We start from the raw sequence: 14,960 nt of genomic DNA on the forward strand, positions 1-14,960 counted from the left end.
ATGAGATTAACATAGGAAATTCCAATCTTTTGGCTCTGATATGACATAACTTGGCAATATTCTCATTCATATACATTTGTTCTTCAAATGTAAAGACATGATCTATATCAAGAATCAACACTGGGGATGATAAAACATTGATCACTTTATTAATATCAGGTGGTTAAGAGTAGACCATTAAAAGAAAGCAGCCTGAGAATTATTTATTCCATATGACTAATGATAATGTTAAAGAGATATTCACAGTCAACAATCTAAGCCTATATCAGGAGAAAAAAAGAAGAAGAAAAAAAAAAAAAAAAAAACAAAGAAAAAAGAAAAAAAAGAAAAAAAAAAATCATTATACCTTTGCTTAGAAGAGGATTTGAGATAGTTGATATCAATCAGATTTGGGTTTATATTTAGGAGATAGATTTTTTTTCAGCAGATACACAAGTGTTCATTCTTTGTAAATATTGATATATGAGAAAACAATGTATTTATGCTGAACTTACACTTTTTCCTTCTTACTCAATAAACTGAAACATTATGTATTCTCACCACTCTTAGTAACTGACGTATTAATGAAGTGCTATTTATTTACTTATTTTTGAACTACAATCAAAGCTGTATTTCTGAAGTAAATTCCCACATTCAAGCCCGAGGTACCTTGGAAACAGATCTTTGCTGAGTGCCTGTCTGTTATAATTATGCTTGTTGCTTCCTGCTCATGTACTCTATGCATTATCTGTGTTGTATAAAGATATGGAGGTTATTCTGACACTTCTGCTTGAGAAACAATAAGGAACCTATTTTAAGTTAATAAAGAACTGTTGTTATCATAGTTCTGCAGCATTATTAATAATTTTGAGCTTTCTTCGCTCCACATGATCCCTCCAATCTTTCCCATACTTTATGTTAGTATGAAACTGACCTTATAGTGAATGATAATAACAGAACGTATCTGTGGTATCCAAGTGATTAATACAGCAGTCTGGGAGTCAGAAGGAGACTTATGGAATACAACCAAGATGTTTGAATACACCATCTCTATGCCTTTTTCACCATGCCACTGAATAAATTATCAGCTTAATGATAATGTCATTCAAATATCATAATTACAACCAACTCTTTAAAAAACATCAATTTAAATGCTGAAAATGTAGCAGTTCTTTCTTTCTCCCTCCCTCTGCACTTTTCACCATTAGCTATTAATGCCAAAATATGGTCTTTATTCATTCTACTGACATAATATAAAACCAATGTAGATTTCCCATTTTTCATAAAATTTCCATCCGCACTATTAGTTTCATTGATAGCAGGCTGGGAAATGTTGTTAGGCTACAAGATGGACGACACTGCAAAACCTCAACATGTTAAGAAGCCATAAAATTTTATTCAGTTCATTTACTGCTACAGTCCAGTAACCCTATAGTAACAGTGTGCTATTTTTATTGTGTATTTATTTAAAGGTTGAATATTCCCTCTGCTGGGCCATCTAACCAAATTACTCTTATTTCCTAATGAACTCTGCTGCAGGAGGTGAAGGGTGTGCATCTGACCCATGGGTCTTTTTTTTTTTTTTTTTTTCAGACACACATTGAATGTAGTTGATTTTGTTCATAAGAGATTGAAAGAAAAAAGTGCTAAGCAAAAAGCTATGAATGAAAAAAAAAAATAATGAGGAAAAATGTAAGGATAGGATCACTGAATCTCTAAAAGAAAAAGAAAGAAAAGGTTTTTACTGAGATATCTGCAAAGTACATCTGCACATATATAACAGTATCTTGAACACATCCCGTGAAGTTTGAAGATCATATTCATTTAGTGGGAGACATTTTTATATTCTACAATCTTGACAAATCACAAGAATGCTGCTGTAGATATATATATTTTCTATCTGTTGGTTTTCTTTAAAAATATAATTTTGCTTTCATTTTAGCAATTGAAGATATAAGCAACAAAATCAGAACAAACTAAAGCTTAAAACACATCAATAGATAGCAAGCTACTTTGTATTCAAATACTGTAATTTCGGATAGTTATTGAAAACTCTGTTTATAAGAATTTTATTTTTTTATTTGCTAGCTCAGAAAAATGGCTCAAATCATCAAAAAGACCTATTATTTTGAAACCATCTGGTTTGCCAATCACTTCTATGTTTGATTTGTGTATTTGTTTTTAAAATGTATTTATTATAGGTTTTTTTTTTCATAAAACTTTTCATAACAAATGAATAGCTTCACCCTCACCCCTCCTCCATTTCTCCCCCCTAAAAAAAAAGAAAAACAAACAGCAGCAACAAAATCCCATTCTTTAAATCTTGCAAAATAGACATTAAGGCAAATGACGACAGGTGAATGTAGTAAACAGATGGAAGTAGCACAAGACAAGAGTACAATGATTAGAAACAGCATGGTGAGCAGTGGTCACAGGATGAAAGCTGCCTAGCTGTTGCTGACTTTCTTGTAAAGATCATAGCAGACAGGAGCTTCAAAGACTTCCCTAGCACGCTAATGAATTCCAAAACCACTCAGTAATTTTGCACAAAACGTTACCCATCCAACAGGCCAGTGTCAGAAAGGTCTGAACTGTTGGGCATATGCAATATCACTTGAATAATGAGGCCAAAAGAAAAAAAAATGTTATGCACTTACTCATTCTACTAAATTGGTGAGTTTCAGCTTAGGCTGTCTATTGCTCTCAGACGACATTCAGACATTGAGTTTTTGTAACTGTGGGACAGTGGCCAAAAAAAAAAATAAAAATCCAACAAACATTTGATTTGTTCTGAAATAGGAATTAATGTCTGCAAGCACAGCTTGGGCTGGATTTGCAAGATCTGCAAGTAGTTCATTTTTTACTTTATTTATGACCATAACTATAGTAACTAACTGCAAGGTGCTTGTTAACTTTTATCACTAGTATCACATTAGTGAAGTGAGGAGAGAAAGTATTGCCTGACAGAGGTTGCTCCCTTCAGTCATGATGAAATTCTTATAAAGCAAGTAATATGAGAACAGGATATCCAAGTTATTTATTTGAGCTTCCTATTCAGACAACAAGAGGTGTATCTAGAGAGGAATTAATCCCAACTATCTGTCATTTATCTTGCACCAGGATAAACTGTCCTCCGGAACTGCCTCATGTCTCTTTCTGCTGACTGCAGAAGGAATTTAGACGGTTATTTGAAACAGGATGCATGGCTTCCAGATGGCTATATTTAGATGAAATGATCTTAATGCATGACTAGAAGTTGCCAACTATACTTAAGTAATGAGGAAGAATCTATTTAACATAAAATAAAGTAATTGTTCATAAATTAGTTATGAGAACCTCATAAGGATCAGGGACAGCTGTGTGTACCTAGACAAATCTTTAACTGAAGAAGGTGGCAAGCTGCCGCTTAAAAATTCTTGCCCCTGTGTGCTAGAAAGTTCTGACTAAAGATGTTTTTAAGAACACATCTGTATATAATCTGTTGTCAATTAAGACTCACTATCACAGACTGGAAACACTAGAGATAGAAGGGGACAAATAATTTCTTATCTACAATATACGTAAAATTCTGTGGGCATCTACATCCCTGTGAGACAGGAGTTAAAAGATCACACAGTTTGCACAGATATTCACTCAACAATATATTAAAATATAATTTGCAAAAGAATTTCTTCACAGTTCTCCAGCTTGAAAATTTTCTTCCCTGAAATACAAATCATACATTATCTCACGATCTCTACTAAAGACTATTTTTTTAAAAGATATCTAATCTTGTTCTAAGAATTTCGACTAACAGTAAGTCCATTGCCTTTCTTGTGAACTGCTCTACTGTTTTAGTTGCTCAGCAATTATTTTCTATTTTACAGGAAGTTGTGTCATTTCAACATAAATTTTTATTTTGAAGCACAACAAAAAGATAAATAAAGACATTGGAAATTGTCTCTCTGTGCCACAAATTCTATTTAAAAAATGAAGCTGCAACATGTAGTGTTCTTAGACTAATTGCTAGGATTTCATACTGAAGCATCACAATCACATAAATTATATCAAAAAAGACAGACTGAAGGTACATTAAAAATATCTTAGAATCACAAATGTATAATTTCAGTAAGTTTACATACAAGTCTAAAAACATATTAAAAATGCAAAAATGAAAAAAAAAATTATCAAATTAAGATAGTTTATGTGAAAATAATACAAAATTAGGAAAAAACATATTTTCTCCTTTTAAAAATTTGTCAAAGTGACACATTCTAGAAGAATCTTTCAGTCTTCTTGTATAATGTACCCCACTAAATCCTTTTCTCCAAATTGGAAAGATATGGATTTGATGGGTAGACTGTTTAATAGACAAAGAACAGTCTGCAGAATCAAATCCAGAGAGTGGTGGTCAATGGCTCAGTGCCTGGATGGAGATCAGTGATGAGTGGTGTCACCCAGGGGAGAGTGCCAAGTTCGATACTCTTTAATATCTTAATCAGTGACACTGACAGTGAGGTTGAGTACATCCTCATCAAGTTCGCTGAAGACATCAAGCCGTTGGGTGCAGTTGACACACCAGAGGAACGAGATGCCACCTAGAGGGACCTAGACAGGCTTGAGCAATAGGCCCAGGTGAACATAATGAAGTTCAACAAATCAAAGTGGGGGTTGGACTCGATGATCTCTGGAGGTCCCTTCCAATCCCTACAATTCTGTGATTCTGTGAAAGTGCAAGATTTTGCACCTGGGTTGAGGCAACTCCCATTACCAATACAACCTGGAGGATGAAGGGATTGAGCACAGCCCTGCCAAATCAGACCTGAGAGTACTGATGGATGGAAATCTGGACATAATCCAATAATGTGCCCACACAACCCAGAAAGCTAACTACATCCTGGGCTGCATCAAAAGAAGTGTGGTCAGCAGGTCGAGGGAGACAATTCTGAGCAGTGCATGTAGTCAAGCTTGATTTCAGCAAGGCATTTGATACTGTCTCCCACAACATCCTTATAACAAAGCTGAGGAAGTGTGGGATAGATGAGTGGACAGTGAGGTGGCTTCAGAACTGGATGACTGGCAGAGCAAAGAGGGTCATTATTGACAGTGCAGAGTCTGGTTGGAGACCTGTAACTAGCGGGACTCCTCAGGGGTTGGTGCTGGGTCCAGTCTTGTTCAACATCTTCATCAGTACCTTGATGAGAGGATAGTGGCCACCCTCAGCAAATTTGCTGATGATACCAAGTTGGGAGGATTGGCTGACACGCCTGAAGGCTGTGCTGCCATTCAGCGAGACCTGGACAGGCTGGAGAGGTGGGCAGAAAAAAAACGGATGAGGTTCAACAAAAGAAAGTGTAGGGTCTTGCATCTGGGGAGGAATAATTGCATGCACCAGTACAGGCTGGGGAATGACCTGCTGGAGAAGAGCTCTGCAGAGAGGGACCTGGGTGTCCTGGTGGACGACAGGTTGGCCATGAGCCAGCAGTGTGCCCTTGTGGCCAAGAGGGCCAATGGCATTCTCAGGTGCATTAAAATGAGCATAGCCAGCAGGTCGAGGGAGGTGATCCTCCCCCTCTCCTCTGCTCTGGTGAGGCCTCATCTGGAGTACTGCGTTCAGTTCTGGGCTCCCCAGTACAAAAAAGACAGGGATCTCTTGGAAAGAGTCCAGCGGAGGGCCACAAAGATGGTGAAGGGCCTGGAGCATCTCTCCTATGAGGAAAGGCTGAGTGAACTGGGTCTGTTCAGCCTTGAGAAAAGAAGATTGAGAGGGGACTTGATCCAGGTCTATAAATATCTAAGGTGTGGGGGGCAGAGTGGCGAGGCTGGACTGTTTCTAGCAGTGTGTGGAGACAGGACAAGGGGAAACGGCCAGAAATGCAGCATAGGAAGTTCTACACAAATGTGTGCAAGAACTTCTTTACAGTGAGGGTGACGGAGCACTGGAAGAGGCTGCCCAGGGAGGTTGTGGAATCTCCTTCTCTGGAGATGTTCAAGACCTGCCTGCACACTTACTTGTGCAACCTGCTGTAGGGAACCTGCTTTGGCAGGGGGTTTGGACTTGATGATCTCTGGAGGTCCTTTCCAACCCCTATGATTCTGTGATTCTGTCTCTCCCCTCTACATTGGTGAGGCCTCACCTGGCATACTGCATCCAGAGATGGAGTCCTCAGTGTAGGAGAGACATTGACCTGTTGGAGCACACCCAGAAGAGAGCTACAAAAATGATCCTAGGGATGGAACACCTCTTCTATGAGGACAGGCTGAGAAAGCTGGGACTGTTAAGCCTGCAGAAGAGGCTATGAGGAGACCTGATAGTGGCCTTTCAGTATCTTTCAGTATCTGTCAGAGCTACAGGAAAGAAAAGGACAGACCTTTTGGCAGGGTCTATGGTGATAGATCAAGCAGAAATGGTTTCAAGATTAAAAAGGGCAGATTTAGATTGGATGTAAGGAAAAAGTTTTTTACTCATCACTTTACTAAAAGTGATGGTGGTAAGTAACTGGAACAGGTTGCCTAGCAATGTGGTTGGTGTCCCAGCCCTGGAAACTTTCAAAACAAGGTGGATCAGGCCCTTGGCTATCTGATCTAGCTGTGGATGTCCCTATTCATTGCAGAGGAACTGGACTAGATGACCTTTAAAAATCTTTTCCAACTATAAGAATTCTATGAATTTATGATTCTATCTAGGTTTTTTTTTTCCATACAGAATTGTTATGTGTACTTATTGGCTCTGCTGTCTGTCTTCAGATTTTGAATATTGTTAGGAACATTTTTATGACTGTACACTGGAAATCTTCCCACATATTCTTTTGAGTTTGCCATTGCTCCTCCCTACCCTTCAGGGTGGAAACAGAGAGTAAGATTCTTCCATTTACTTTAAGATTAACTTGTTTTAATGTATTTATTTCAAAGATCTCTGTTAGAGCTAAGAGCATGTGAGAAATGGAAGAAAGACTTTACTCAAAGAACAGGGAATATATTTTAAAATGAAAAGAGAGAAATGTGCAAATTAATTGAACAGTGACTATGAATACGTTCAAATTCTTGTGAGGGGGAGCATTTAAGAATAAATATGTGTAGTAAACAGCAGTCTCTCACTGCAAAATGTCACACTCTTTCCAGAGTAGTAATGGTGTAGATCAAAACCAGTCTTCTGACCAGAAGAAAATGAAGTAAATTTAAATAAGTAAAAAAGTCTGCAGTTGAAAGGGAAAATTTCCCCAGTCAAGAAGAAAGGTCCTGCTTCTCAGAAGAAAGGAATACCAGACACCTTGTAATGCAGTCCTTTCAAACACAAAGCGCTCCAAGGGACAGTGAAGAATGAGTAAGTTGCTACTGAAGATTGAAATGATATACTACATTGAAACAGCAAGGCCAGTGTGAAATGAGAAAACTCCAGATTTCCCTTTTGACTGGTAATTTAAGAGATAAATAAGGAAAACAAGGATTAGAACACAGGCCTCCTTTTTCCCAGTGGAGCACTGGAGGCATTAGGCTTCCAAATTATGTTTTATTTTTTATGCTCTTTCTCTATGAATATTGATGAACCAGTGTGCAGCCAGGAATGCCTCAACAAGAGTAATGAATTTACTAATATTTGGGGGATAATGTCCATCCTTGGTTAATAGAAATTGTAGAATTAAAACCACTCAGGCTCATGAAGCTGATTATTAAGAAAGAGCTTTAAGTACTAAGTTATACAGAAGGAAAGATAAAAACAAAGAATAAATCAAGAAAATTGCAGAAAATTTTATGTCTTCTTTCATAACAAAATTCCCAGACTTACATAGTATTCATCTTTATAAGTTCCAGTTTAAACAGTGAAATGTGACATGTAATGTCCCTGTAAAGATCCCTTACATATATAAACTGATGTCATGGTTCTATGTTTTTTGTTTTTTCGGTTTCAGTATTCCATATCAAAACATCATGTAGTGTTAATGCCCCAATTCCAAGTACCTATCCCTGTACATTACAGCAGTCATTGGGATCTAGCCCTTCCTGGTGGGGAGGCGCTCTCTTGCTGCCTGGCAGTGGGTGCTGGAGGGTGCTTTCCTAGCCGTTCCAAGCTTTTCAGGTTTGACTCGGTCCCGGGAACTCTCTCACATCTTGTCTGATTTATCAGTCTCAAAAAAATTCAATTAAATTGTATTATATTTTGTTATCTTGTATTCCAGTATTATAGTAAAATAAGTTTTCCTCCATAGATTGTTGCCGCTGCTCTTTTCCTCCCTTCCTTCCTTCCCATTTTTGTGGGACTGGGGTGGGGGTTGAGTGCAGAGGCCTGTTGCCCCTGTCACGAACGTAGATTGGTCTAGTCAACTCCATGACAACTGAACACACCATAATATTAAATTTGTTCTCACTAAATATCCAGGAATCTGGGTGGCAAATATTTACTTCGATCTAACATCAATTTTAGGAGTAAAACAGAAATATGAATGTATATGTCAAACCACCAAAATGAAGAAAAACAAAACAAAACAACAGCTCCTGCAAAAAGTATTTAAAAAATTGTAAACTGATAGAACAGTACAGGAAAAATAAAAAGGTCATAATATCTTAAAGAAAAGAAGATGAGTACAAGTCACAGAAGAGCCTTTTATGTATCAACATACCCAATATACATTTCAGGGAAAAATAAAATAAAATGAAACATTTAGACTATTATTCAAAAAGAAGATTCTTTGCCCCAGGGCTGCAGCTCAGGCTGGGGCTCATCAACTCTTGCTCCCCGCTGACTTAAAGAATTTCAAATAAGAGTGCACGAAGAACAAAAGATACGAATCTCAAAGCAACTAATGAAAGAAAGCTCTACCTCCCATCCTGAGCTAAGACAAGAAAAAGCAAAGATGTATGAGCACAGAAAATATTTTTCTTCCTTTTCTTTTGCAAACACTGGAGGAGAAAGAAAAATGACAAGGCAAAGCAAGGCAAAGGCAAGAGAAGGCAAGGTAAGGAAGACAAAAGCAAGGTAAGGAACAGAAAGGAAAAGCAAGGCAAAGGCAAGACAAGGAAAAAAATTCCTAAATGGAAACTTCAAAGAAATCAAAATTAAAGAAAATTAGGCAGAGAAAGTCTCCTTGAGTACATTCTTCTATGTATGAATGTTGCACGCCCTTCTCTTCTTTGTCTCTAAAGATATTCCAAGAGATATTCTGAATAAGAAAATATCAGTTAAAAAAAAAAAAAACAAAAACAAAAAAACAATCTGATTGGAATATTTTGCCTGTTTTTTTTTTCCTTGATTTTAAACAAATGAAAGAAAAAAAAAAAAAACAAAAAAACAAAAAAACAAGAAGAACAAGAACAGAAATATGCAGAACAAATAGCATGCAAAACTTTAAAGAGCAGTCAAAGCAACTCCTGTAAATATTGTGCTTACTTTTGTCAAACAATAGAATTTGACAACATGATAACCCCATCACTTTGATTTCAGAAGGAGAACATGGAAAATGAAAAAAGTTGTTTCTGAATTCCCTGTAGTTTATACTTGATCAAAGAGCTACAGATAAAAGACTGATTTTATTTTTTTTTTAATATCTAATAAAAACCCTCTGTATTTCAACTACCATATCCTAACCAAAGTTATTACTGAAAGAAAGATAGCAACCTTTTCCAATTGATAAAAGTTTTCTGAAACTGCAAGGTGTTTTTTATTTGATTGTCAACTCTAAAAGGAGACTAAGTATATTTTTGTTTTGTTTTAAATTTTATTGCCAGCAAATAGATCACAGAAAATTTGTGAATGACTAAATTTGAGATTTATTCAGTGTATTGAACCAATGAATTATTCAAGTTTAAAAAAGAAACCAATTTTTTTTTTTTTTTTCCCAAATCCACCCCCACTTAGTATAATTGTAAACAACATAGTATTATCTGTACCTTTTTCTACAATATGCAGAAACTCAGGTATGTTACTTATTTTCATGTCATTTTGTCAATGATCAAAACAGAACATTCATTCTTCATGACTCCTGCAAGACTGCTAGGAATTGAAAGTTAAAAATGCTTGAATAAATAAAATATAGAAGATTTATTCAACAATTGAATTACTTTAATCTATATAAAGAATGAGTTCTGTAAGGCAAAACTTCTGTCTGCATTTCTTCAGACTTTTTAGACTTATTTGGTACATAATTTCCATAACTGTTTACTGTGATATTTTAATTCTTTGTATCTTTTATTTTTTGTGTTGTTTTCTTCTGATTCTTGGAGAAGCAGGTTTTACTGAACAATTACAGTACTGTTTTCTCTTGGCTTCATAAATGTATATCACAAGTAACTATTGACTACAACATTTGCAGTTACTCTAGACAGAGTGGTGTAAGTGACAACAGAATGGAATCTCTGAGTTTTTCTTTTACAGAATTACTTCTATTGAGGTGTGTACGGGAACTGCTGAATCACAACCTGAACCTCTGATTGATCACCTGAGGTGAGCATTGCATCAGCCCTGGTGCTGCCAGAAGGAGTGGAGCTTGGCTCCACCTCTCCTAGACCCTATTTAAGAGCTGACTGCAAGTGGGGAAGGATCTCTTCCTGGATATTTTTCCTTTTGGAGTTTACTAGTGAGCCCTCTATCTATTCTTTTTTTGTGTAATAATCTGCTTAGCCAAACTCTCTTGTACGTATTTCTTAATTATAGTACCTATACATCATTGATTATACAAAGTGTCAAATGGATGCATGCAGTGCTTGAATTCTGTTATTTAATGTTGTCTTTCATAGTAATTTCAAAATTTGTGAATGTTGCTCTTCTTAAGGAGAGTCAAATAACTGGTAAAATTTCTTCAAATAAAAAATATATTGGTTATTACTCTTCCTCACTTTTTCCTCTTTAATGTTTTGCACATTTTTTTATTTTTTTTTTAATCTGTGGATGAGTACTGTAAGAAAAAAAAAAAAAAAGAGAAATTAATCAGATGACTTGAAATTCAACAGAGTAAGTCTGTGAAACATTTCTGACAGTGATTCACCACATTCCACCTATTTTCAACTTTTTTTTTTTTAACTTAGTTTCTCAATTAAAAAAAAAACACAAAAAAAAAAAAACAAAAAAACACTTTTCACAAGACTATCTACTTTATAATGAGTTGGGTTGTTAAAGCTGTTCTTTTAAAAAGAAAATATAGATTAACAGTTATTCTAACTCAAATAATAAGCTGATAGAATCAGAAATACAGAATGACTTTGATTGGAAGGAACCCCAAGGATCATCAAGTTTCAACTCCCCTGCCACAGACAGAATCACCAGCCTCCACATCTGGTAGTGAACCAGGTTGTTCAGAGCCCCATCCAACCTGGTCTTGAACAACTCTATGGACAGAGCATCCACAGCTTCTTTGGGAAGCCTGTACCAGCACATCATCATTGTCTCTGTAAAGACCTTCCCTTTGAAAGCTCATCTGCATGACCATCTATAAGTAGTAAGCATTAGGAACAAGATTGTTAAATATTGCAGTATGTTGTAAAAATATACAGTATATAATAGTAGTTTTGTGGTGAACTTCTGAATTTCTTTCTGTGGAAGTGAATGCTGGCTATTGCCTGGGGTGAGATGGTACATCCAGTTTCCTGTAGTTATCCTTACTCAAGGTATTTATGAAATTGACAGCAGATCCATAGGGAAGAGTCTACCTGTTATTTTCTATTTATACATTTATATGAACCAGTAATACAGCAAGAAACTCATGCATAAGTTGCTTGAAAATAATGCCTCTGATTTATTTCCAGAGAAACTACATCAGATACAGAGAACACAATAACTCTATTTGAAAGATCAAATTTTCAGATACAGAACTCTATTTTTCTCTATGTAGTCATCACCACTAGATGTATATTTTCACCAGGAATGAACAAGAGCTCGCATGCAGCATACATTACAGATGACCCCATGGTCACAGTGTTCACTGCTGAAATGCACCAACAACCACTTCAGCGTGTTCATATCTACTGTTCGGTCTCCATATGCATTCAATAAATGCTGATAAATGTCAATGGATATAATTTCTTCTACTTTCTACTGAAATCCACACCTTTCCATCATAAATATTTCCATATCGAACATCATATTTTCAGGCTGCTTCTCTGCTGCCATCTGTCACAATGATTTCTAAAGGCATATTGTTTGGAAAGTTCAGCCTCGACTGCTACACCATCAATATCTGCCTCTGACATCAACATAATCAAACAGGAGGCATTACTTTTGGAGCATCCTTCATGCTTACCTTTTTACTTGGGAAGGAGACATTTCTGGAAAACAAAACAAAAGTTATATATGTTCTAGGAGAGATATATTGAAAAAGGAACCTGCTTCAGCTGTGTGAACTTGAATAGGTTAATATTAACATAATAATTTCTAGCATCAAATGCAGACAAAATGCCACTACATTACATTTGATGCTACCATTTAACTATACACACAGCATAGTCTGTTAAAAATAACAGGGAAATTAGAGACCCCAACAAGACTTTGAATAAGTTTTTTTTCATAGTAGACCAGTACAATTTATGTGTACAGAGCAGACTGTTCAATTTTTTATAGTGCTTCAAAGGAATGTTAAGATAATAAATTTCACTAGAAGATGAAATTATTTATTTTCCGTAGGAGAATGGATGCAGTTTCAGTAGTTTGAATAGTATTATGAAGTTTGTAACCAGTCTGAAAAACTGACTGCATCTAGTCTACAGTTAATTTGCATCAAACATATTTAGAAGTATTTGGATTATTTCTGCATTTTCTAATCATTATTGCCTTCTATTATTGTTTCAGAGAGGAAGAGGGAGATTAAAGAAAGAAATAAAGGCCATTTCTTTACTTCTGCCTGGCTTGAAATCTATGATTGTCAATCAGTTTTCAAGAGAAATTAAAACATACAATTTGTTTTCTATTTGCCATTTTACACCAGGTTTTGCATACGTTATTAAACCCAAACAAAAACATTTACAGGAAACACTTGGAAAGCTTTTTGACCATGGCTTCTGTCTGCCATTACTTTCATTTCTGACTCATCTTCAGCAAATAAACCATTCAGTCCCAACCTCAAATTCAACGTAGGAGCAAATGCATTATGCTTAAATGTATCTCTGCAGTAGCCTTCTTGTAAAAAAGCTCTGCAAACTCAGTTAAATAACTGTGCACATGTATATTATAGACATATTTTTAAAAACTGACCATTTTTTGTGCACAGGAAAATACTTATTTTGACAAAAGCTATAAAGTTTCCTTAAATTCAGGATGAAAATCTGGTTTCGGAGAGTCATGCTGACCTAATTAATAACTCATATGTTAGAATATGTACATGGAAGATAAGATGAAAAATATACAAAGCACCAAAGATACTGAACACAAATACTGAGATCAGTGACCTATATATTTTTTCAACTGGAAACTAAGCAATGAGATCCAATTTTGATTGTGCATCAGAATAATTCCTAATGTTAAAAACAATATTTTAAAAATAAAATTAAAATGTTTTCCAGGCAGCCCTAATAAGTTGACCTGATAACAGCCAGTCATATGCTCATGAGATTTCCTACACAACACTGTAAAATAAAAAGTTTCATATCAAATTCAGAAAAATTTCTTAAGTTTGGACATGCATTCAAATTGTCTAACTTCTAATTAACTAATTGTCTAACTAATTTATGACAGAATCATAGAATCACAGGAATTGGAAGGGACCTCAAGAGATCATCAAGCCCAACCCCCCTGCTAAAGCAAGTTTCCTACAATAGATTGCACAGTAAGTTTACAGATGGGTCTTAAGTATCTCCATTGAAGGAGTCTCCACAACCTCTCTGCCTAGAGTAAACACTAAGAAAGCATCATGTAAAATTATTGACTATTTCCCCGATAGGCTTAATATTAGGCTATTATTTTATAAAATGATTTTTTCAGTTTACTGTTAAACTGTTTTTACAGTTGTAACATAAGAATTGCAATATCACAGAATCACAGAATTGTAGGGGTTGGAAAGGACCTCCAGAGATCATCAAGTCCAAACCCCCTGCCAAAGCAGGTTCCCTACAGCAGGTTGCACAGGTAGGCATCCAGGCAGGTCTTGAACATCTCCAGAGAAGGAGATTCCACAACCTCCCTGGGCAGCCTGTTCCAGTGCTCCGTCACCTCACTGTAAAGAAGTTCTTGCACACATTTGTGTAGAACTTCCTATGCTGCATTTCTGGCCGTTTCCCCTTGTCCTGTCTCCACACACTGCTAGAAACAGTCCAGCCTCGCCACTCTGCCCCCCACACCTTAGATATTTATAGACCTGGATCAGGTCCCCTCTCAATCTTCTTTTCTAAAGGCTGAACAGACCCAGTTCACTCAGCCTTTCTTCATAGGAGAGATGCTCCAGGCCCTTCACCATCTTTGTGGCCCTCCGCTGGACTCTTTCCAAGAGATCCCTGTCTTTTTTGTACTGGGGAGCCCAGAACTGAACGCAGTACTCCAGATAAGGCCTCACCAGGGCAGAGGAGAGGGGGAGGATATCTTTAATATCTTTAATTAGGACACTGATCACCTGTAAAAGGGAAGAATCTAACTCATGTAATATTAGATACCAGTTGACATCCACTGTTTATTTAAATCTTAATAATTATAATTTATATATACTGTGTTAAATGAAAAGAGAAAAAAAAGTTTTTATTTTAATAATGTAAATTGTTTTACTACACTTCAGTCTCTACTCATAGCAAGTTGGACTTGAATCAACTTCTGATTTCAACAAACAGTGCTTAAATTCATAGAATAATGGGGAAACAATCAGCTTTTCTAATAGTTTAACTGTTTTGCGACACTAACACTTTGAAAGCCAGGAAAATAGGAATTTAGAACAAGAGATATAAATTGTACAATGAGGAATAAATCATATATCGGTAGAAGAAAAACAAAATGAAACAGAAAAATAATCTAGACAAAGTGAAAGTGATAGCAACAAATAAGAAGGAGAAACTGAAAGTTTGCATATGTGTGATGGAGGAACGTAACTTGTAAG

The sequence above is a fragment of the Tympanuchus pallidicinctus genome, unplaced genomic scaffold, assembly GCF_026119805.1.
Source record: "Tympanuchus pallidicinctus isolate F22 unplaced genomic scaffold, pur_lepc_1.0 scaffold9, whole genome shotgun sequence".
Lineage (NCBI taxonomy): Eukaryota > Metazoa > Chordata > Aves > Galliformes > Phasianidae > Tympanuchus > Tympanuchus pallidicinctus.